Source organism: Palaemon carinicauda, chromosome 4, assembly GCF_036898095.1.
Source record: "Palaemon carinicauda isolate YSFRI2023 chromosome 4, ASM3689809v2, whole genome shotgun sequence".
In the NCBI taxonomy this organism is placed as follows: Eukaryota; Metazoa; Arthropoda; class Malacostraca; order Decapoda; family Palaemonidae; genus Palaemon; species Palaemon carinicauda.
This window is the reverse complement of record NC_090728.1, coordinates 162,273,489-162,296,717: the sequence shown is the minus strand read 5'-3', so window position 1 is coordinate 162,296,717 and position 23,229 is coordinate 162,273,489. Positions and strand designations below refer to the sequence as shown.

General features: G+C 39.7%; 1 protein-coding gene across 1 annotated transcript in view; it reads right to left on the bottom strand.

The window, feature by feature from the left end:
• Gdh (glutamate dehydrogenase, mitochondrial) overlaps positions 1–21,495 on the bottom strand; it is a 93,460-nt gene extending 71,965 nt beyond the window's left edge. The window contains exon 1 of the mRNA XM_068372616.1: positions 21,366–21,495. The gene's annotated coding sequence lies outside the window, so the exon portion shown is untranslated. The remainder of the gene's footprint in view (positions 1–21,365) is intronic.
• Positions 21,496–23,229: the final 1,734 nt, after the last annotated feature.

The window sequence follows — 23,229 nt, the reverse complement described above, 5'->3', positions numbered from 1 at the left end:
GGGATCTATAACAAGGCATTGGGTCCTGTTTAGGGTTTAAAGGCCACTCATGATTGGCAGAGGCAAGGGACAGTGACAATACACTGTTAAACAAAATGTAATTTTAATCGGAGATTCTCCGGGATAAAATATACTGTTCTCAGTCGTATTTCAGTAAAATACAGGAGACCGTCTTTTTACCCTACACTGTTATTAGCTTTTACGGGTTGGTTACCGTAATATCACTCCTTTACGTCAATATACGGCAAATGCCTGGCAACATTTATTTCAGGATTTTACTGGTTTTTACGGCAAATTATTAAGTGTAACCTAACTAGCAGGACAACGCCCTAGTGACTAACCATTATATATATATATATATATATATATATATATATATATATATATATATATATATATATATATATATATATATATATATATATATATATATATATGATCAGCACCCAAGCTGGGACCAGGGAGAGCCAGGCAATGGCGGCTGATAGCTAAGCAGGTAGACCAATAGACTCTCCCCAACCCCCCACATAATCAGCTCACAAGGCTGATGAGGTTTCAGACACTACAAGATTAACTATCAAATTTGAGCATGCCTCGAACACCAGTCCGGCAGAACGGCAGCCAGGGACGTTTCCAATAGGCCATTCAGTGACAGAGTGCAACTGGAGGAAATCACCTCAATTACATTATGAACAATGGATATAGAAACAGATTCTTCGGTAATACTTACAGTACACTATATGAGGTGTACTGAAGACACTAAACCTCCGACGGAGTAGAGACAACAAACATTTGGGTCCAAGATCAAATGGGGTAGCTGGGACACTTTTCTCGTTAAATTGGTTTATTATGTTGGTTTATATTTTTTTTTTTTGGTTTAAAAAATTCCTTTCAATATGCTGGTTTATTTTTTTCAATGTGTTGGTTTAAAAATCTTTTTCATTATATTGGTTAAAAAAAAAAAACTTTCAATAAGCTGGTTTAAAAAATTCTTTTCATTGTGTTGGTTTAAAACTCCTTTTCATTGTTTGTTTAGAAAATCCTTTTCATTATGTTTGTTTAAAAATCCTTTTCATTATGTTAGTTTAAAAATTCTTTCCATTGTGTTGGTTAAAAGAATCACTTTCATTATGTTGATTTAAAAAAAAAACACTTTCATTAAGCTGGTTTAAAAAAACTTTTTCACAAGACAAAGAGATACTAAGTCTAATCTCAAGAATTACATTAAGTGTAAAATATAGGTATTAAAAGCCCCTCTAATACTCATTGCGACCTTATTCAAAAGTCTCACTTGTTCATTAAACACTTCTGTAATCAACTGAAACCAACCCCTGGATTATTTCTGGAAATCGCTAATAGCATCCAGGTATTTGGAAAGTTCTACAGTATTAGTTCGAACTAGTTGTTTCCAAGACAATCTAGACGACTCTTGATTTGTCTTGAAGAAACCTGCGCAAAGTATTGAATAAATGCGTTGAAAAACCACATTTTCAAGTGTTTGATGAACAAGTGGAACTTTTAAATAAGGCCACAATGGGCGGTATTCGAACTTTTAAATAAGGCCACAATGGGCGGTATTCATAAAGAAAAGGATATGCTTATACTTGCAAAATATGAAGGAAATCCTTCTTGTATTCATAAACATTTCAAGCTAGAGCTTCTACTTTTAGAGCAAAAGCATATCCTTATAATCACATAAAGGTGAATGGTTATACATAAAGAATACCCTTTACTTCATATAAAGAGCATATGCTTCGAAAAAGCCGAGTCTCGTCAGTAGCAGACTGCAGTTCGAAGAGAAAGGTTGTCCTGTCCGATTCTCAGCACAATGGCAGATTTTGTGGATGTGAGGCATGTTAAACAATACATGCCCCGTTTACCCACACTTGATCGTGATTTCAAGATGGTATTCCGTTTTGAAGAACAAAATGTACAGTGGCTTGCGGACAGATATCTTGTCCACACCTGGAATCTCGATGAAATATCAAGGTTAAGCCATAACTTGATGATATGCATTTTACATTTGCTTTTGCATGTATAAACAGTTGGGAGAATACGAAGGCTGCTGTATTTAGGGATGTATGTATGTACAAACAGTATGTATGTATGTATGTATGTATGTATAAATATATATATATATATATATATATATATATATATATATATATATATATATATATATATATATATATATAGTGTGTGTGTACAGTACATGCAAATATACTGTATTCATATAATGTATAAATATAGTTTATATATATACATATATATATATATATATATATATATATATATATATATATATATATATATATATATGTATGTATGTATATATGTCTACGTATATATATATATATATATATATATATATATATATATATATATATATATATATGTCTACGTATATATATGTATATATATATATATATACATCGTATAAATATACATATATACACAGAATATTCATATACTGCAAAAGCTTATATACATGCATATATATATATATATATATATATATATATATATATATATATATATATATATATCGATTCGTACCAGAAATAGATTGTTCTAAATCCCAACCCTGAAATAATTTAGCTGAAACCAACTATTTCAATTCGGTTTGCTTTAAACCTCAATTACCCTTCGCCCTTCGTCCGAGTATCTGAAAGTTTCCTTCAAACTAACTGCAAAGTTGAGCGTTTAGCGTCTTCACAACTTTTCAACTCAAATCCATAAATCAAATCACGTAGTTTATTATTATTATCATTATTATTATTATTATTATTATTATTTTTATTATTATTTCATTATCATTATTATTATTGTTGTTGTTGTTGTTGTTATAAAACAAGAATGGAATTTTTCGCGAGTCCTAAAAGAATTCGGAAGAAAATTTTCTCGGATTTCCAAATGGCTTCAGAAGAAATAGCCATAGACTTAGTAGGGAATTCTGAATGCCTCCAGAACGGAATCTCAGAACGATATCGAAAGAAAACTTTCCCGGATTTCCAAATGGCTTCAGAAAAAATAGCCATAGACTTAGCATGGAATTCTGAATGCCTCCAGAACGGAATCTCAGAACGGTTTCGGAAGAAAACTTTCCCGAATTTCCAAAAGTCTTCAAAGGACAAAGCCATATACTTAACATGGATTTCTGAATGACTCCACAACTGAAATTTCCTGGAGCAGTCCTGAACAACTCCCCGAGCTTCAAATGACTTCTGAAGACCTGATCTTCATTTTTTCAAACGTAGCCTGCAACACCTCACATGATCTGTATGTAGCCGGCGAAATCTAACCAAGGAATTCCGTGTCAATAGGAGTAAGAGGAAATGAGTTGATGACTGGGAGAAGGATTTCACTTAACTCACAGAGATCGCGTTCTGGCGGAATAGGAAGCTGCCGGTAAGAATTATGTGTTACGTCTTCGGAACACCAACTGCAGATGGTTTTGGTTGCTGCCGAAGTTGCCGATCGTTCGTTTTATATCGCCCGACCTATAGAAAGACACGATATCTTCCGTTGGCTTTGAAGATCATAATGTATGCGCCTTGAAGGATCCTTTGCTTGGCCTTTTGCGACAATGTCTTATTAAAGGAGACTCTTGGAAAAAGTACGAGGCTTTGTATCGGTGCAAAAACGAATTGCGGGGAATGAGGATGGAGGCAGAATGAATGGTTCAACTGAACGGTGAGTGACGTGTATTTCTTCAACAGGATTGTCCCAAAATTCGCCATTGAAGTAAGGACATATCCAGACGACATTGGTAAATATATCATGTTGCTCGTCATTTACTTTGGCATGATAGTGTATGCTGGGAAATCGATAGTATTCATCTCTTTACTCATTGCCCAGATAGGTAAAGAATAAATGCCTTCGATTTCCCTGAGGAATCTGACGAAGTGAGGACTCGCGGCACTGAAATCTCTTTTGAAATCTAGAAGGACACTGACGAACTAAGGAAAAGAGACAATGAAATCTGAAAGAAACAGATAATCTAATGAAAGAAGATCTTGAAAACTAGAAGACAGAAGAGAATAGCGAAGAGGAGCCTCTAATGCCAGAGGTAAGACACCTAAAAATAGAGAGCCTCTAATGTTAGAAGTAAGGCACCTCAAAATATCGATCGAAGACCCTCTAATGCTAAAAGTATGGAACCTAGATATATGTCAAAGAACTTCTAATGCTAGAAGTGTGGGAGCAAAAGAGAGAGGTCAAAGAACTTCTAATGTTAGAGGTGTGGGAGCTATAAAGAGAGGTCAAATAACTTCTAATGCTTGAGGTAAGGGAGCTGAAAAGAGGCCAAAGAACTTCTAATGCTAGAGGAGTGGGAGCTAAAAAGAAGTCAAAGAACTTCTAATGCTAGAGGTATGGGGGCTAGACAGAGGTCAAAGAACTTCTAATGCAAGGGGTGTGGGAGCTAAAAAGAGGTCAAAGAACTTCTAATGCAAGGGGTGGGGGAGCTAAAAAGAGGTTAAAGAACTTCTAATGCAAGGGGTGGGGAACTAAAAAGAGGTAAAAGAACTTCTAATGCAAGGGGTGGGGGAGCTAAAAAAAGGTCAAAGAACTTCTAATGCTAGAGGAGTGGGAGCTAAAAAGAGGTCAAAGAACTTCTAATGCAAGGGGTGGGGGAGCTAAAAAGAAGTCAAAGAACTTCTAATGCAAGGGGTGGGGGAGCTAAAAAGAGGTCAAAGAACTTCTAATGCAAGGGGTGTGGGAGCTAAAAAGAGGTCAAAGAATTTCTAATACAAGAGGTGGGGGAGCTAAAAAGAGGTCAAAGAACTTTTAATGCAAGGGGTGGGGGAGCTAAAGAGAGGTCAAAGAACTTCTAATGCAAGGGGTGGGGGAGCTAAAAAGAGGTCAAAGAACTTCTAATGCAAGGGGTGGGGGAGCTAAAAAGAGGTCAAAGAACTTCTAATGCAAGGGGTGGGGGAGCTAAAAAGAGGTCAAAGAACTTCTAATGCAAAGGGTGGGGGAGCTAAAAAGAGGTCAAAGAACTTCCAATGCAAGGGGTGTGGTAGCTAAAAAGAGGTCAAAGAACTTCTAATGCAAGGGGTGGGGGAGCTAAAAAGAGGTCAAAGAACTTCTAATGCAAGGGGTGGGGGAGCTAAAAAGAGGTCAAAGAACTTCTAATGCAAGGGGTGTGGGAGCTAAAAAGAGGTCAAAGAACTTCTAATGCAAGGGGTGGGGGAGATAAAAAGAGGTCAAAGAACTTCTAATGCAAGGGGTGGGGGGAGCTAAAAAGAGGTCAAAGAACTTCTGATGCAAGGGGTGGGGGAGCTAAAAAGAGGTCAAAGAACTTCTAATGCAAGGGGTGGGGGAGCTAAAAAGAGGTCAAAGAACTTCTAATGCAAAGGGTGGGAGAGCTAAAAAGAGGTCAAAGAACTTCTAATGTAAGGGGTGTGGGAGCTAAAAAGAGGTCAAAGAACTTTTAATGCAAGGGGTGGGGGAGCTAAAGAGAGGTCAAAGAACTTCTAATGCAAGGGGTGTGGGAGCTAAAAAGAGGTCAAAGAACTTCTAATACAAGAGGTGGGGGAGCTAAAGAGAGGTCAAAGAACTTCTAATGCAAGGGGTGGGGGAGCTAAAAAGAGGTCAAAGAACTTCTAATGCAAAGGGTGGGGGAGCTAAAAAGAGGTCAAAGAACTTCTAATGCATGGGGTGTGGGAGCTAAAAAGAGGTAAAAGAACTTCTAATACAAGAGGTGGGGGAGCTAAAGAGAGGTCAAAGAACTTCTAATGCAAGGGGTGTGGGAGCTAAAAAGAGGTCAAAGAACTTTTAATGCAAGGGGTGGGGGAGCTAAAGAGAGGTCAAAGAACTTCTAATGCAAGGGGTGGGGGAGCTAAAAAGAGGTAAAAGAACTTCTAATACAAAAGGTGGGGGAGCTAAAGAGAGGTCAAAGAACTTCTAATGGAAGGGGTGGGGGAGCTAAAAAGAGGTCAAAGAACTTCTAATGCAAGGGGTGGGGGAGCTAAAAAGAGGTCAAAGAACTTCTAATACAAGAGGTGGGGGAGCTAAAAAGAGGTCAAAGAACTTCTAATACAAGAGGTGGGGGAGCTAAAAAGAGGTCAAAGAACTTCTAATGCAAGTGGTGTGGGAGCTAAAAAGAGGTCAAAGAACTTCTAATGCAAGGGGTGGGGGAGCTAAAAGGAGGTCAAAGAACTTCTAAAGCAAGTGGTGTGGGAGCTAAAAAGAGGTCAAAGAACTTCTAATGCAAGGGGTGGGGGAGCTAAAAGGAGGTCAAAGTACTTCTAATGCAAGTGGTGTGGGAGCTAAAAAGAGGTCAAAGAACTTCTAATGCAAGGGGTGGGGGAGCTAAAAGGAGGTCAAAGAACTTCTAATGCAAGTGGTGCGGGAGCTAAAAAGAGGTCAAAGAACTTCTAATGCAAGGGGTGGGGGAGCTAAAAAGAGGTCAAAGAACTTCTAATGCAAGGGGTGGGGGAGCTAAAAAGAGGTCAAAGAACTTCTAATGCAAGAGGTGGGGGAGCTAAAGAGAGGTCAAAGAACTTGTAATGCAAGGGGTGGGGAACTAAAAAGAGGTCAAAGAACTTCTAATGCAAGATGTGGGGGGAGCTAAAGAGAGGTCAAAGAACTTCTAATGCAAGGGGTGGGGAGCTAAAAAGAGGTCAAAGAACTTCTAATGCAAGGGGTGTGGGAGCTAAAAAGAGGTCAAAGAACTTCTAATGCAAGGGGTGGGGGAGCTAAAAGGAGGTCAAAGAACTTCTAATGCAAGTGGTGTGGGAGCTAAAAAGAGGTCAAAGAACTTCTAATGCAAGGGGTGGGGAAACTAAAAAGAGGTCAAAGAACTTCTAATACAAGAGGTGGGGGAGCTAAAAAGAGGTCAAAGAACTTCTAATACAAGAGGTGGGGGAGCAAAAAAGAGGTCAAGGAACTTCTAATACAAGAGGTGGGGGAGCTAAAAAGAGGTCAAAGAACTTCTAATGCAAGTGGTGTGGGAGCTAAAAAGAGGTCAAAGAACTTCTAATGCAAGGGGTGGGGGAGCTAAAAGGAGGTCAAAGAACTTCTAATGCAAGTGGTGTGGGAGCTAAAAAGAGGTCAAAGAACTTCTAATGCAAGGGGTGGGGGAGCTAAAAGGAGGTCAAAGAACTTCTAATGCAAGTGGTGTGGGAGCTAAAAAGAGGTCAAAGAACTTCTAATGCAAGGGGTGGGGGAGCTAAAAGGAGGTCAAAAAACTTCTAATGCAAGTGGTGTGGGAGCTAAAAAGAGGTCAAAGAACTTCTAATGCAAGGGGTGGGGGAGCTAAAAAGAGGTCAAAGAACTTCTAATGCAAGGGGTGGGGGAGCTAAAAAGATGTCAAAGAACTTCTAATGCAAGAGGTGGGGGAGCTAAAGAGAGGTCAAAGAACTTCTAATGCAAGGGGTGGGGAGCTAAAAAGAGGTCAAAGAACTTCTAATGCAAGGGGTGGGGAGCTAAAAAGAGGTCAAAGAACTTCTAATGCAAGTGGTATGGGAGCTAAAAAGAGGTCAAAGAACTTCTAATGCAAGGGGTGGGGAACTAAAAAGAGGTCAAAGAACTTCTAATGCAAGAGGTGGGGGGGCTAAAGAGAGGTCAAAGAACTTCTAATGCAAGGGGTGGGGAGCTAAAAAGAGGTCAAAGAACTTCTAATGCAAGGGGTGGGGGAGCTAAAAAGAGGTCAAAGAACTTCTAATGCAAGGGGTGGGGGAGCTAAAAAGAGGTCAAAGAACTTCTAATGCAAGGGGTGGGGGAGCTAAAAAGAGGTCAAAGAACTTCTAATGCAAGGGGTGGGGAGCTAAAAAGAGGTCAAAGAACTTCTAATGCAAGGGGTGGGGGAGCTAAAAAGAGGTCAAAGAACTTCTAATGCAAGGGGTGGGGGAGCTAAAAAGAGGTCAAAGAACTTCTAATGCAAGGGGTGGGGGATAGATATTGCTAGCGAGGTTTTGGGGAAGGCGCGGCGGCGTCTGCGTTCTTTGATGCGTAAACTTAATTAAATACAAGTAAAAACAGGGCATTAAATACGTATTATAAATACTAAACTCTTTCTTATCTTGACAGCACAAATGAAATCTTACAAGTTCCAACATGTAACTAAGTGCTCCCGAAACACGAGTCAACCTTTTACTTCTGCTTGGAGGATATCCTCGCAAGTAAAAGGTAATCATTATGAATATGGAAAGAAAGATTTGCTTATACTTCTACCTTTTGCTTCAGAGAATTGCCTTGTACTTCTACCTTATGCTTACAAGGATATCCTTCATTTTTATGAATACCTCCCAATAAGTAAAGAGAGGTACTTTTAATTCCAGTATTTTACACTTTATATAATTCTCAAGAATCGACACAGGATCACTTTATTTTGTGGAAAAGAATTTGTTTAAACCAACTTAATGAAAAGGATTTTAAATGTTTTTTATTAAACATAAATAATGAAAAGGATTTTTGATGATAAAAAATACCTTTAATAGGTTTAACGCAATAATCCTGTAACCTGTTACTGTTCACTCAGTTAATTTAAGGCTACTCTCTCTCTCTCTCTCTCTCTCTCTCTCTCTCTCTCTCTCTCTCTCTCTCTCTCTCTCTCTCTCTTTTAAACTCGAATCCTCTTTCTACCCCTATTTACGTAAAATTTTACTATTTTTCCTGTGTTAAAAAATACCATTCAGATTTTTTCAAACTATCAAAATAAAATTCTCAAAATCTTAAAAAAGGTAAAACCATTTAAAATCAATTAATTCTGGTGATAAAGATGTACCATCTACTATAAACATGACTTCGTAACTCGTGAGGAAATTGCAGAGTTCGCAGTGATTGGTAGGTAGGTATTACATTACTAAACAATCAATGATTGTGAATAGAATCAAAGCTAGATATTCTCATTTGATTGATGCAATACAAATATTCTATGAATTTTGCTTGATGCCATAGGTCGGAGTTAATTCTCTGTCCCGAAAAAAAGTTGCCAGATATTCAACACAAAACATCTACTAGAATGTTTATTTCTTTGACCTTCCCTTTATTATTACTAATATTCTTTTGAAGTTTGCAAGTAGTAGTATTTTTTTTTTTTTTTTTTTTTTTTTGCAAGCTTAGAACAGCATATTTGAATTTCATGAACCAATTATCGGTAGTTTCCCTATTGGAGCCCCTAGGCTTATGGCATCCCCCAGCTTTTCCAACTAGGAGTGTAGCTCGGCAAGCAATAATAATAATAATAATAATAATAATAATAATAATAATATAATTTTCTTTTACTTAATGTCGCTTTGGCTTTGGGTGTAAGGTTAACTGATTCTACAGTAGAACTAAGTTTCAATATGTATCTACAGTTTGCTTCCTATGATTCTGAAACGGCACTTACAATATTTCTACGTAATGCATCTTTTCTTATATTTGCAAACCTTTTCTTTAAAACAATTTCAATGGAAACTATACAGCCAAACTTGTTCGTAGCACATAATTAAGTCTTATTCGACGGTTTATAAAACATAATTGTTGAATGCTAGTTCCATAGCAGTGTACTACGGTTGCTTACACAATTCACAATCGACGCAATTCCCACCTTCTGTTGTGCCACAGACATACAATCATTGAATGTCCGTATTCAGTGGTATTTCAATGCTGCCATCTGCTCTATTTACTACAGTTTTAAGTTGCATTTGTATACAAGCTAACCATGGCCCTTCTTCATTCACACCAACATCCAATCTTGCTGCCAGACATTGACTCCCAAAAATTCACTTATGCTAATAATTTCACCAGATTCTGAAGTTTCTGTATATTATCACCAGTTTTCACTTTAAATTACAAATATCATTCAAATGTTACTCTATTCATAACTTATTCTCTCCTCATAAAAGCCACACACCTGTATTTAAAATTTATTGTACTTTTAAATGGAACCATTTACTGACATCAACATATTTCAACATAGGCTTTCCTCCAATCACACAGTTCTAATCACTTTTAAATTAGCCTCCACATAATACATTGCATCTTAAAATCTTCCTACATTGCATTTCTATCAATTATCAAAAGCCTTTTCAAAGTTCATTCATAACAAGTTTATTAATTTCTTGTTCCATTACTCTCAAATTTCTTATGAAACTATTCAATTACAATGATTTGATACATACCCACATCCCTTATTAACCAAACTGTTAGTTGCCTATCAAGCAGTCAATGACTTTCCACACACATTCATAGATATATTAAACATACTGCACTCTTTACCTCATTCCTTTTGAAATACATACATACAACTCAATCAAAATAGAACAAAACTGACATTAATTGTGTGAGATGTTTTAATAAGCTCTATGAAAGCCTCAACAAGCCTTAACTCCAACCTCATCTTTCATACAAGAGGGTCAATTTTCATGAATGGAGAAAGAGAATAAGTTCTGAAGCAAAGCTATCCTGCCAGACTTGAACTCAAGCCTACGTAATGTTAGATAACACTATGTTAGGTTAGGCATTATCAATCAGAGGGAGGATTGATTGCAAAGATCAAGGCCCCCATCCAACTGATATCAGATTAGATACCATATATAACAGATATTAATCAGGATGGTTCAATATCATCCAGAAACCTTGAAATATTATGTAACAAATTAGAACCACAAAGTGTTCATTACAGTGGACATTAAAAACAATAAAATACAAAGTTGAAGAAAACTACAATATAAAATAAATAGTAGTAGTTAAACCTTTGCCTTGTGGCAGTGCAGTAACTTCCTCATACAAGTACAGACACCTATAAACCACTCAAAAATCACTCAAAATGTGGAGAGCAAACAGATACCTATATAGGCCAAGCAACTGAGCTATAATTCTTTTTCTATTTACTGTACAGTACTAAAACCACAAATTTTAGTCATTTGTATGTTGCCTAACTAAACTATATAAACCTGATTCCTGTAAGTGTAAGATAAGTTTTGATGACCCATATGGGCAAAACAAAAGCATCTTGTGTGAGAGACTAGCAGGATTGTGGGGGAGAAGGGGGATTAACCCATTCTCCCTTATGGTCCAATTCAACCTTCTTGAAGGTCTCAGCCTTAGGTTTGCAGAGAGGTGAGGTGGGAAGTAAACCTTAAAGGACTCATGTTTGTGGTTTGGAAAAATGCTAATTACTAAAATTTGTGATTTACTCTAATATGAATACAAACCCTTGTCTTTAAGTAAGAAAGTCAATTAGGTTGGGGGAAACCCTACCAAAACTGACTGAGAAACTTCCTCAAAATACAACCCACTCTTTTGGCGTCTGTTCTCGGATCTAAAGGATGGAAGTGAGAACTACATGTATCTCCACACAGGCTACTCCTCCAGGGGGAAAACTTTTAAAAGGAAGATTTCATCCTTCTAGGCTTACACCAAGTAATGGATTGGTCAAGTATATATAACCTCCTCACCCTACGTGGAGTAGCCTAATCCACTTGAATTAAAACTTTCCACTTCTCCGTGACTCGCCGGGAAAACATTTTCTTGCCTAGGTGATAGACCAAGTGTTCTTAATAGGAAGAGAAAAACGGGATAAGAAAAAAACCACGTTCTCGCCATTCACAAATTTCCACTCCAAGTCTTGATTCAAATGCAATCTGAACGCGAACTAGTTCAATTGTTGGGTGGTTACGACCAGCCCTAAGGCGGTGTCTAAATATTTGAGTAACCTACAGTAGGTAGTGTGGTGTGAAAGTACATAGGCTCTTCCACACCCTTCCCTTCAATACCTCTCCTACTGCGAAATTCTTCCTGAAGGCCATTGTGACGCCCAATCCTTATACTGTATTTCGTGCCACCCCTAAAGCAGCCAAGTAACCATTTATTTCTGGCACTGACATTTGTTTTTTTCATACAGAGAAAAATCAGGAGGTCCGCTATCACATATACGGAGGCCGAGACTAGACAGATGTCCTTCCCCTGATACCACGTACAGAAGACTGCCCACTTGACCTGGTAGACTGCTGTGGAGGATTTCCTGAGGTAATCTGACATCTCTTTCGCAACTCTACTTGAAAACTGTTTCTTTCCGAGAAGGAACTGGATAGTCTCCATCCATTAAGAGATAGGGATGACAGCACACGGTGTGGTACATTCATATGAGGCTTGCACAGGACGCCTGGACTCAGCAGTACCTACATACATAAGGCTGGCACATGAGGTCAGGCCTCAGGAGACTAGGTCTGGACCTGGTAGATTGCTGTGTAGGATCTCCTGAGGTAATCTGACATCTGTTTCGCAGCTCTACTCGAAAAACGTTTTTTTACTGAGAAGGAACCGAATAGTCTCCGTCCATTAAGAGATAGAGATGACAGCACGCTGTGTGGTACCTTCGTATGAGGCTTACACAGGAGGTCTGGCCTCAGCAGTGCCTCCATACAAAAGGGTGGCACAGGAGGTCTGGCCTCAGCCGTAACTCTCGAGGCTCCTACACGAGGAGGGAGACTAGGTGGGTAGCACTCTATGGCTAGCTACAGGTTTGTGTGTAGCTAGGACCCTGTTGGGCACTCTTCTGTAAAAGGGAGGGAAGGCGTACGCATCCATTCCATCCCAGGGGTGTTGGAATACACCCTCAACCAACGCCATTGTGTCTGGTACTGGTGAGCAATAAACTAGGAGTTTGGGGTTCAGACTGGTTGTGAATAGGTCTATGGTCGGGGAACCTACGGAAATCACATGAGTCCTCACCATTTAAGGAGGAAGGGACCCCTCTGACCCTATCACTTGGCCTCCCTGGCTGAGTTTGTATGCTATAATACTGTAATCAGTTTCCCTAGAATGAATCTTATGTCAGTCCTATCATGTTGTCTATTGTCCACGTGTGAGCCTTTGCTGATGGGTCGCACCATGACCAGGCCACCATATCCCGTTTGTTGATGTATGCCACAACTGTGGTGTTGTCGCTCATCAATTGGACACAGTGCCCTTGAAGCTGTACCTCGAAGGCCTCTAAGCCTCGAAGTTCTGCCATATCAACTTTAGTTTGTTGATGTACAACTTTCATTCCTCCGGTGGCCAAATTCCATGAACAGTGTCTGACCTCAGATGCTCAGGCCTCGCATCTGAGATTGGACGTACCCATGAACAGGAGCATCTCCGGTGGTGTGCATTGGGGTTTACCTTTGATGACCACCATACCAGGGCTGCCTTGCTCTCCTGGTTAATCACAACTCTCATGTGCTGTGAGTCCTAATTCCTGACTATTGAGTCTTCTTTCTCTACTGACAAGAGGTGCCAAAGAAGTCTTTGCCACTGCTTAGCTGGACTGGTTGTTTGCATGAGGAAAGGCTCCACCACCTGTCATATTCTGGGTAGCCTGTCACCCAAGGGGAATGCCTTCGCTGCCACTACATCCAGTTTCATCCCCAGATACATTTCCTGAGTATGGAGTATCTGAGACGTCTCCCAATTCAGGGTGATCCTAGTTTGGAGAAGAACTGCAGGAGTTGGTTTCTTTGTTGGACCAAGACTTCCCATGAGGAAGAAAGGAGTAGCCAGTCATCCAAGTAACACAGGAGCACTATTCTCCAAGTGTATGCCCATGACGACAATAAAGCAAAGACTTTTGTGAACACCTGCAAGGCTGTCAGGAGTTTAAAGCATAGGGTCCTGAACTGGATGGTTGTCTTCTGCATACAGAACTGAAGATACTTCCTGCTTTGGGGGTGAATGGGTATCTAGAAATAAGTAAACTTCAGATCAAGTGACAACATGAAGTCCCCTTTTCTGATTGCTGCTAAGATGGTACTCGTCATCTCCATCGTGAAGGGCGTCTGCTAAATGAATCAGTTGAGGGGGGACAGGTCGATGGCTGGTCTCCAACCTCCTATTGCCTTCTCTCCTAGGAATAAACTAGAGGGGCACTGAGTAGAGTGCAGACCTCCGCCACGGCAGCTTATTTCTCAACCTTTGGCTTGACCTTGACCTTAACATGTATTAATTGGCGTGGATTTTCATACACTCAAATATGAACCAAGTTTGACGTCACAAACAAACACACAAACAGGGGGTAAACCATAAACTCTTCCAACTTTTTTATCAGAGGTAATGACTGTAAAAGCCTGGAGACCCATCCAGAATTGTTTGAAGGGCCTCTTGCCCATCATGTTCTGAATATCTTATGGGAGCTCAAGGTAAGTTCTGACCCCTGGTGGTATGACCAAAACGTCTTGCTGACTTGGGAAAGGCGAGGGGGAGAGCCCATGAATGGAATACGGTACCTATCCTGGAGGACTCAAACCGTCCATTCGTTGGCTCAGTGTTCCTACCACTTCCCCGTGGGTCGCTAGGCATCCCGCACCTGAGAAGTCTCGTGGGAGCTCTGTCTCTCCTACCGATGTCGTAACCATCTCCTATGCTTCACCCTTCTGAAGGGTACTGGCCGGGATCAGAAGGGAACTGGGGGTCACACCTTCTGGACTGGAGGAGAGATGTTTACTTGTAGGGAAATCCCTGTCGCATATCAGTCGAACGAAGAGTTACAATGTCTGGGCTGGGCCTCGAAGAAGGGCCTGGGCCTGGCACGGGTTTACCTGTCCCTGTAGATTGGAATTAGAATGCCCTCAGGAAGAATAATTCTTGATATATCTTCCTTTACCAGTCAACCGTCCTGTCAGCCTTCTAGCATGTAGGTCAATGCAAGAGGAGTGTTCCTCAGCACCAGAGCCTCCCTGCTACCCAACCTCTTATGGAGACTCCCTATGACAGAGTCCCATCTCCTCAGGACTCAAATAGCTCACACACTGAGGCTTTGGTGAGTTAAGTAGTCGACTGTCTTGCGGCCTGAGAGGACTAGATTGGTATACCTCTTCAGGATCTTGGGCTTGCTCAAGTCCATTTTAATCGCGACCAGCAATTAAGCCATGATGTGGCATATAACAAAGCAGAAGCTGCAATTTCCATGGTTAATGTCTCTGCTGGTGAGAAGGTGAGCTCCTGAACAACCCCTTCCACTGTCCAATCTAGGGCCAGAGTTGAGATATGACAAATTCTTTAAGTACCGGTAATTTGTATTTTTCCTAACTACAGTATACAAACCACTGTCCTTTACTATAAAAGAATAACAGCAAAGCTGGAACATGGCAGTTAAAACTACAGTATTAACAATATGTAAACAATCCCATTACCTATCGGCACTGGGGAGGCGACGCGCCCAACCCCCCAACTTCATAGCTACTCATTTTGATTGAAGCAAGTACTAACTTGGGAATTGGTGTTCGCAGGAAAATTTGAGAAAATACCTCAGGAAAAATACAAACTATTTTAAAAATTTCTGACTTGTTCCTACTCAAATACAAACAATCATTCTTCATTAGAGGAGACTCATTTTTAGGAGGGCGGAAGTCCTCATTCCAATTGGTTGGCTGGAACTTTACCCGGGAACTCAGGCCTCTTGCATATAATGCTGAAGAGTCAGGTTCTTTACACCTCATGAACCATAAGCATGCTTAAAGAGGAACATGACCCCTTGCCTTAAAGATGTTGAGCTTTAGCTAGCACCCTCTGTGTTGTAAATCTATCAAAATTAAGGACTTGTCCAAAGCTGATGTGAAGCAGACCAATTTATTGAGTAGAGTAATAGGTTTGCCTAGACAAATCACACTCACCACATAAGGAGTGTGGAGAAAAGACTCCCCTGTGTTTACACACAAGGTAGCTGAAAGCAATCATGATCTTACCTCTAATTCAGGTCGAATCCATTTGGTGAGGGTTTCTAAGCTGCACCCCAAGAGAGAGGAAGATCGAAAGAAATGAAAAGTCCAGTTATTCATGACTTCCATCCCAGACTTAGCTAACTTGTAACCTTTGCCCTTGACCTGAAGGTACTTGTCCTGTACGAGGAGCTGTGGTAGTTAAACCACCCGCTGAGCAGCTACTACAGGTCCCAAAGTTAAAGTGTTCATGGTTCTGCGAGTCACACCCGCAAGTCAATGAGTTGTAAAGGTGTCTGTCTTCTTCAGACACTTGCCATTAGAACCTACACCACAGAGAAGTTGAGGTTAAAGGCCAGTGAGGTACTAATGCCTCTAACATCAGGCACTTTAACCCATACCCAACTCTCAGTTGGTGATGAAAGAGATCGTGAGATAACTTCCTTTCACAAGAAGTAAATGGTATTTTTTGAGATTTTCTTTTTATTCCTTCCTATACTGGTAAAATGATGCTGCAGGTGAGGTCTGGCAAAACTGGTATGTTTGAGGTAGGCCCTCAATGCCCTTACAGAAAAGAGCAACAGCTTATCAGGATCCTCAGTTACGTCTCAAAAACTTATAACCTGAAAAGATAAAAATCAAGGGTTGCTAGAAGATGGATTCTGGGTTTTGGCCACAAACTCAGGGACAAGGCTGAAAGACACCTCCCTCCAACCCCCTTGAATGGGTGATATTGAAAGTGAGTTGATAAAGTTCACCAACGAACTTACCAAGGCTAATAGGACCAAGAACACCATTTTCAAAGTACAATCTCTGCTCGAGGTTTGCCTTAACAGTTTGTAGGGACCGCAAGACTTTGACAACATTCCAGGATGGTGGACTCACTTTGACTGTAGGGCAGGACTGCTCAAAGCTTCTTATGAGCATCGAGAGTTACTCTGAAGAAGAAATGTCTACTCCCTTAAGTACTACTGAATACAGTATAAAGACTTGACTCAAAGCTGAGCGATAGCCTTTTACTGCAGTAAGGGAGCAGAATTTCCCCTTACGGAGGTAAAATAAAAAGTCGGCAATTAGTGGAACAGAGTCTCCAAGATGAGAGACACCCCTCTTACGACGCCAACCACAGAAGATAGCCCACTTGGCTGGTAGACCGCTTTCAAGGATTTACAGAGGTATCCAGACATCTCCTGTGTTGTGCCTTGAGAAAAACCTCTCTCTGAGAGTTGTTGGACAACCTTCAAGCATGAAGTTGTAGGGACTTAACTGCCATGTGGTAAATCCTAACATGGTCGATGTAGACGGTTGGGAGGATGAGGAAGTTCTCTAGTAATCGCGGTTAAAAGAAGTGGTAGATATGAGTACCAGTCCATGTGCAGCCACTTCAGTGATATGAGAGTCGTGTACATGTTCTGAGATGTTCGGACTCTGTTCAGAACCCTTCTTAGAAGGCAGAACGACGGGAAAGCATACACGTTGAGGTCGTCCCATGGATGCTGAAATACATCCTCGAATGCTGCCGCTGGATTTGGTACTGGTGAGCAGTAGCCTGGAAGCTTGTTGATCAAGGTTGACACAAAATGGTCTATCGGCAGGGAACCCAACAAAGTTAGAATCTCTGTCTCTATGCAAGGATCTGAAAACCATTCGGCCCCTACAATCTGTCTACCTACTCAGTTTACCTCGCAACCACGTTCTCTTTCTCTGGAATGAACCAGACTGAGAGGGATATCAAGTTGGTCTCTGTCCACTTGAGAGTCCTCACCGCTAGCTGACATAGATAGAGGGACATAGTCCCTCCCTGCTTGCAGATATAGGGTACTATAGAAGTGTTGTCATTCATCAACACCACTGAGTGTCCTTTGAGAAGAGGGCAAAATTCTTGAAGAGAGAGCTAGGCTGCCTTCAGCCCCAAAAAGCTAATGTGAACTTGTCAGTCTTGTTCCGACCACACTGATAACATATGATAACCTAAGTGAGCTCCCATTATTCCTTGGATGCATTTGTAAACAGATGAGACTCCAGAAGAGAAATTGAGAGCTGACGTCCCCTTCAAAGGTTTGACTCTTTTAGCCACCATTTGAGATCCATCTTGGCCTTTGCCTGATAACCACTAAAGCTAGAGGATCATTTAGATGTTGAGACCATAATGACTTCAGCAACCATTGAAGACTGCAAGCTAAGTCTGCCTCTGGGAACTAGCCGTTCCAGAGAATTTAGATGGCCGATGAGCCTGTGCCAACAATATCCCATTGTTGGCACTGGCAGACATGACTGATGCAGGAAGAGGAGAGCTACCTTTTACAGGCAAAATATCCTGCCCTGTGAAGGAGAGACTACTTTTTTTTTTCTTTCTTTTGTATGGTATCAAATTCCATACCCAAGTAAACCCAGTTTCTGGGTAGGGATGAGAACAGACTTTTTTTGATTTATCAAGACCTCCGTATCTTGACAAAAGTTGAGAAGTTTGTCTCGATGGACTAGCAGGCTTTCTTTTGATTACCTGATTCTACTGGCATGGACCCAGGACCATACGAGCTCGAACATCCTCATGAAGACCTTCACGGCTGTCAACACACCGAAGCAGAGGACCTTGAACCAGAAAACCTTCCCATCGACTAATACTCAAAGTTATTTCTGAGACGACAGGTGAGCTGGAATCTGGAAATAAGCGTCCTTGAGGGCCAACGTTATTAGGAGGTCCTTTGGTCTTATCACCTGGATGACTGTAGCCGGTGTTTCCATCCTGAACGTGTGTGTTCTGATGAATGAAAATGTTCAAAGCAAAAAGACCGCTGATCAATCTCCAGCCTCCAGATGCCTTTTCACAAGGAAGAGTTAACTGAAGAAGCCTTGCAACCTATCCTCTACCTCCAGCAGGGAGAACTTCTTCAACATCTTTCCTACTTCCTGTTGAGGGGCAGGATGTTCTGCCGACTCTGACTATAGGATGATACCAATACCGGAGGAGAAATCTGAGGAGGGGGAGAAATAGTGAATGGAAGGGGGGTCTCCTGAGCATAGGAACTAGACAGTCCAGTCCACTCTTCCATGGAACCACCACCTCCTCCAATTCCTTTGTAGGCATCTCTCCACTGGTAGTAATGCGGGGGGAGCATCCCTAGCACTGGCACTTTACTCTGCCTTTATCCATACCTCGGCTGAATCCCTGGATCTAAAAAGAAGCGGGTATCTAAGAGGGTTTCTTGAGAATGGGATGTGGTTGTAGACAAATTTTCTTCTTGGGCTGAAGAGACTGGACCAATGACTTAGGCTGCCCTGAGGTAGAAAGTTGAGGTGCCCGAAAGACTTAGCCCTTTGCATCAACGAGTCATGTGTCTCCTTCCTCCAGTCTCCCATAGTGGTTGCAATGTTCTCAGGTGGAAACAGCGAAAGGGTCTTCAGAGAGGCATTCCGCAGGTCCAGCTTCTCCTGACAGCCAAAGCACTTGTACACCCTCGAAGTCACAGCTTTACGACACTTCAACACCTTGTCTGCCCACTGGTTGACTGTCTGATGCCTAAGGGACTCAATCGGAAACAGTGATGGTAGTGCCCCCAAAGATTCTGTAATACTCTTTTGCTTAGACAGCAGAATAGGTATGAGAAGAGAGGATTTCCTTGACTTGAGCAAGTCCTTTCCTCCCAGTACATGATCGATCCTCAACCTTCCCCAAAACTTCCTTGGCTAAGGTTGACCAGGGAAGTTCTAGTTGAGGTTTTGCGTTGAAAGGGGCACGGCACAGAAGGCTGATGCGTGCCCTCCTGTCCTTTAGTGGTAATCCACATGCCTTGCCTAAGCGAGTAACGCCATGGATGTTCCTAACACCATGAAGAGAGTAAATTACGATTCTCTTTCTTCATTCGACAGAATTTTAGGGCCTGCAGATTGAGAAGTAATCCCTTATGCATCCCCAGAATTGTAATTCTCTCCCTACGATTCTGCATCTCACTAAGGAAGTAGAATGTCCTCTAGGATTAGGAGCGAGGTAGAAACAGAAGAAGGATTAGGAGTGAAGCAGAAACGGCAGAAGCATCACTCGCCTCAGCAGCTGTTTTCTAAGGTCAACTGGGGGAACCTGTTAATTCTAGCTTCATTTATTTAGGGCTGTTCATAATGTGCATCATCATAATAACTCAAACTTTATAATTACAACACCATAAATAAATGAAGCATATCTTTTAGCTGAGCTACTTAATTGTATTTTTCACAACTTCGGTAACAGAAAATCAGTACTGTATTGTTATCATGCACAGAGAGAACATTATCTGATAGAGGTAATTCCATACTGGTTATCATTAGGACAAGTTACAAGTGCGATGCTATTCCCTTTCCGAGAGCTGACCAATCACAGGGGAGCTTTTACGCATAGACAGGGTTATACTGTATTGCAAAGCTGCGTGATATCTGGTATAGATGTGAATTCTGGCTAAGATATATCCCTTCCTTTCTATATGGTACATTGTGTCCTTTTATGGGGATTTTCTTTTTGTTTACTGATAGTCATTAAGAATATGAGTATTTTTCTTGTCTTCTAAGTACAATTCACCATTGAAGTACAATTCACCATTGAGGATAATACTAACAAACTTTTTTTTTCAATACCTTAAAAATAAATCTAACTGATCATTTATGACATGGTGAGTCATCCAAAATTCTCACAAAGGTTCATTTATGATGTCTTAACTTAAAATATGTTTCCAATATTTTATGAAAAAAAAATAAATGATACATATCAGAGCAAACAATCCCCAAAACTAAGTTCCTATTGGTAAAGCTAACAAACAAACCATCAATATCATACTAAGAATGACAAAGTTTTTGTATTCATTCACACTTTTCTAGTCGTTACTGTGTGTTAAGAATTAGGGAATAATCTAAAAGCAACATTGTGTACTAGCGGGCTCTTCTTTGTGTATAATTATCAAAGTCATAGGTTTACTCAACAGCTAAGAAGATATAATTATATCAACAAACAAATGAAAAATATACAAGTAGTATAGGATCTAGATAATTTGTTCAATTTCCATGGATTTATTATGCAGCCAAGAAAATAATGTATAGACGAGAAATTTTTTTTTTTTTTACTATAATATACAGTTTTCCCAGTATGTTTTCCCCACCCAAAAACCCCGGGTTACCCCTGGGGGTCCCCTATTATCGTTGGATATAGATATGTATACATATTTCACAAAGTATTTATTTGCAGTGAAAATAAGTGTAATTTTCGAAGAAATATTGTGTTTTTCTCTAGGAAAAATCTCTTTTTTAGTAGGAAAGGTTTTCCCGTCCGTAAATATAGAAGTACCGTATTGTTATCATAGGGTTGAAAATAAGGTTGTTATGGAGTATGGCCATCATCATACATACAACCAAACAATGTTCTCAATAGTCAAGCTTAAACCTTTCACTTGCATTGATTTAGAAATGCGTGTTCTTACTCCATCATAATACTACTATAGTATCTTTGAAACATGCATTAGTACCCCATAAATACATACTTCTCCAGACCTCTTTGTAACAATTGCTATTGTTTCATTTTACATTTAAAAATATCGACAAAAGGATTTAAACCAGCATATATCAGTAAATATTTACTATAGTCTTGAACGACTAACCATGCTTATTATTAATCGTGTGCAACGGAGATAGAGTACCGGCAGACACAAGAATTTTAGAAAATCATAATCATCATCTAGTAAGTAGTTTTGTGGATACAAATTATACAATACTTACTTTTCCTGGTAGGGATATGTCGTACACCAACTGAACAGCAAATAGTCAATACGGACAAAATAACGAAACGAATTGCACACTACTCCGACTACGATGGTGATCAGTGATGATCATTAATCTCGGCCTGCTCGGCCGAAAGAGAGCAATTAGGGTCCGTTTGTTTTTGAGCAATAGAAATAATTAAATTTAATTTTAAAATTAAGTTAGCTACAAAGTTTAAAATCAAAATATTTTATGAACATGTATATATCTAAAATATAGTGATAGTATCAAAAGCTTTCTATACTGGTAAGATTTGATTAATTTTGAAATTCTATAATTACTTGTCGTAGAGAATGCCTACAGAAAAAAATGTGCGTTTTCGTTTTGGGAATGTTTTTCTTTTTTTACTTATTGTTATACATGAAGGCAATAAACACATTCATTTAGGTTTCAGTATTTTCAGAGTAGAACAACATATTTCAATTTTCTAGACTAAATAACTGTAGGCTCCTGTGCGTTTATGACTGCGTACGCAAAAATAACCTACCATGGCCAAGACAATAACTTTAGTAATGTACCTTAGTTAAATAATACAAATATAAAAAGTCGCGAGATGGACTCTATCTTCCTAAATAAGTGAAATTGTATTTGAAATAACATTTACTTAGTGTATTTACTGGATTCCATTTCAAATAAAACCTTAGGATTAGAAAATAATACATAGTTTCAAATAGTAAGCATTAACAAGGTATACTTAAGCTCAGAAGCTGAAATTGCAATGAAAAAACAGCAAGATTTGGAGGGGGAAAATCTAAAATATAGAAGAGGCTACTGACCGATTGCTATAAATCTCACTGAAAGTTGATGATATAGCAAAGAATATTGATTCAATTAAGTTAATCAACACTTCACACATTGATGCCCCCCCCCCCAAATGAGTAAATAACATATGCTAAAAAGGTTAAGGAAAAAATCTACTATTAATCAAATCGACACCAGTATCAATCAAAATTACCAACAGGAAAAGGGAGTTGAAAAAAACACTCGAAGGTATAGGCTACCAATGAGAATAAGGACAAGTCTGGGGCCCTTGTCCTGCAGTGAACTAGAAGCGGCTGCATTTGTATATTCATTAGTAACGGCTGATGATGTATTTATAAATATATACACATACATACATACATACACACACACACACACACACACACACATATATATATATATATATATATATATATATATATATATATATATATATATATATATATATATATATATGTGTGTGTGTGTGTGTGTGTGTGTGTGTGTGTGTGTGTGTGTGTGTGTATGTGTGTGTGTTTATATCGTTTCTATTCCAGTCCACACTAGTAAGCTTTCTTGCTCTGTGAATCCTCGTTTTCTCTTCTTTCTCTTGCTTCTTTTGCAATCTGAGGACCGATTATTTTATTCTTAATGTCTATCAATTATCTGTCAGTCTCATTATATGCCCTGCCCACGTCAATTTCTTTTTCTTACACGTTGTTAGAATATCCTCTATTCTATGGTTTGCTCTCGTATCCATGTTGCTTTTCTGTCTCTAAACATTATTCCCATCATTATTCTTTCTATAACTCGCTGAGATGTAACTAGCGTATGCTCTAAGGCTTTAGTATGGATCCAGGTTTCTGATGCATAAGTTATTACTGGTAGGACCATCTCATTAAAATATACTTTTTTTTTCTTCGAGAAAGTGGCATTTTAATTTTCATAATCTCATTTTGTTTTCTAAAACCTTCTCATCCCATGCTTATCCTTTTAATTTCGGTCTCATGTCCTGGGGAAACACAAGTTCGTCCATAACTCTTATTAGTTGTCACTGCATTTTCATTGAACATTATATTAG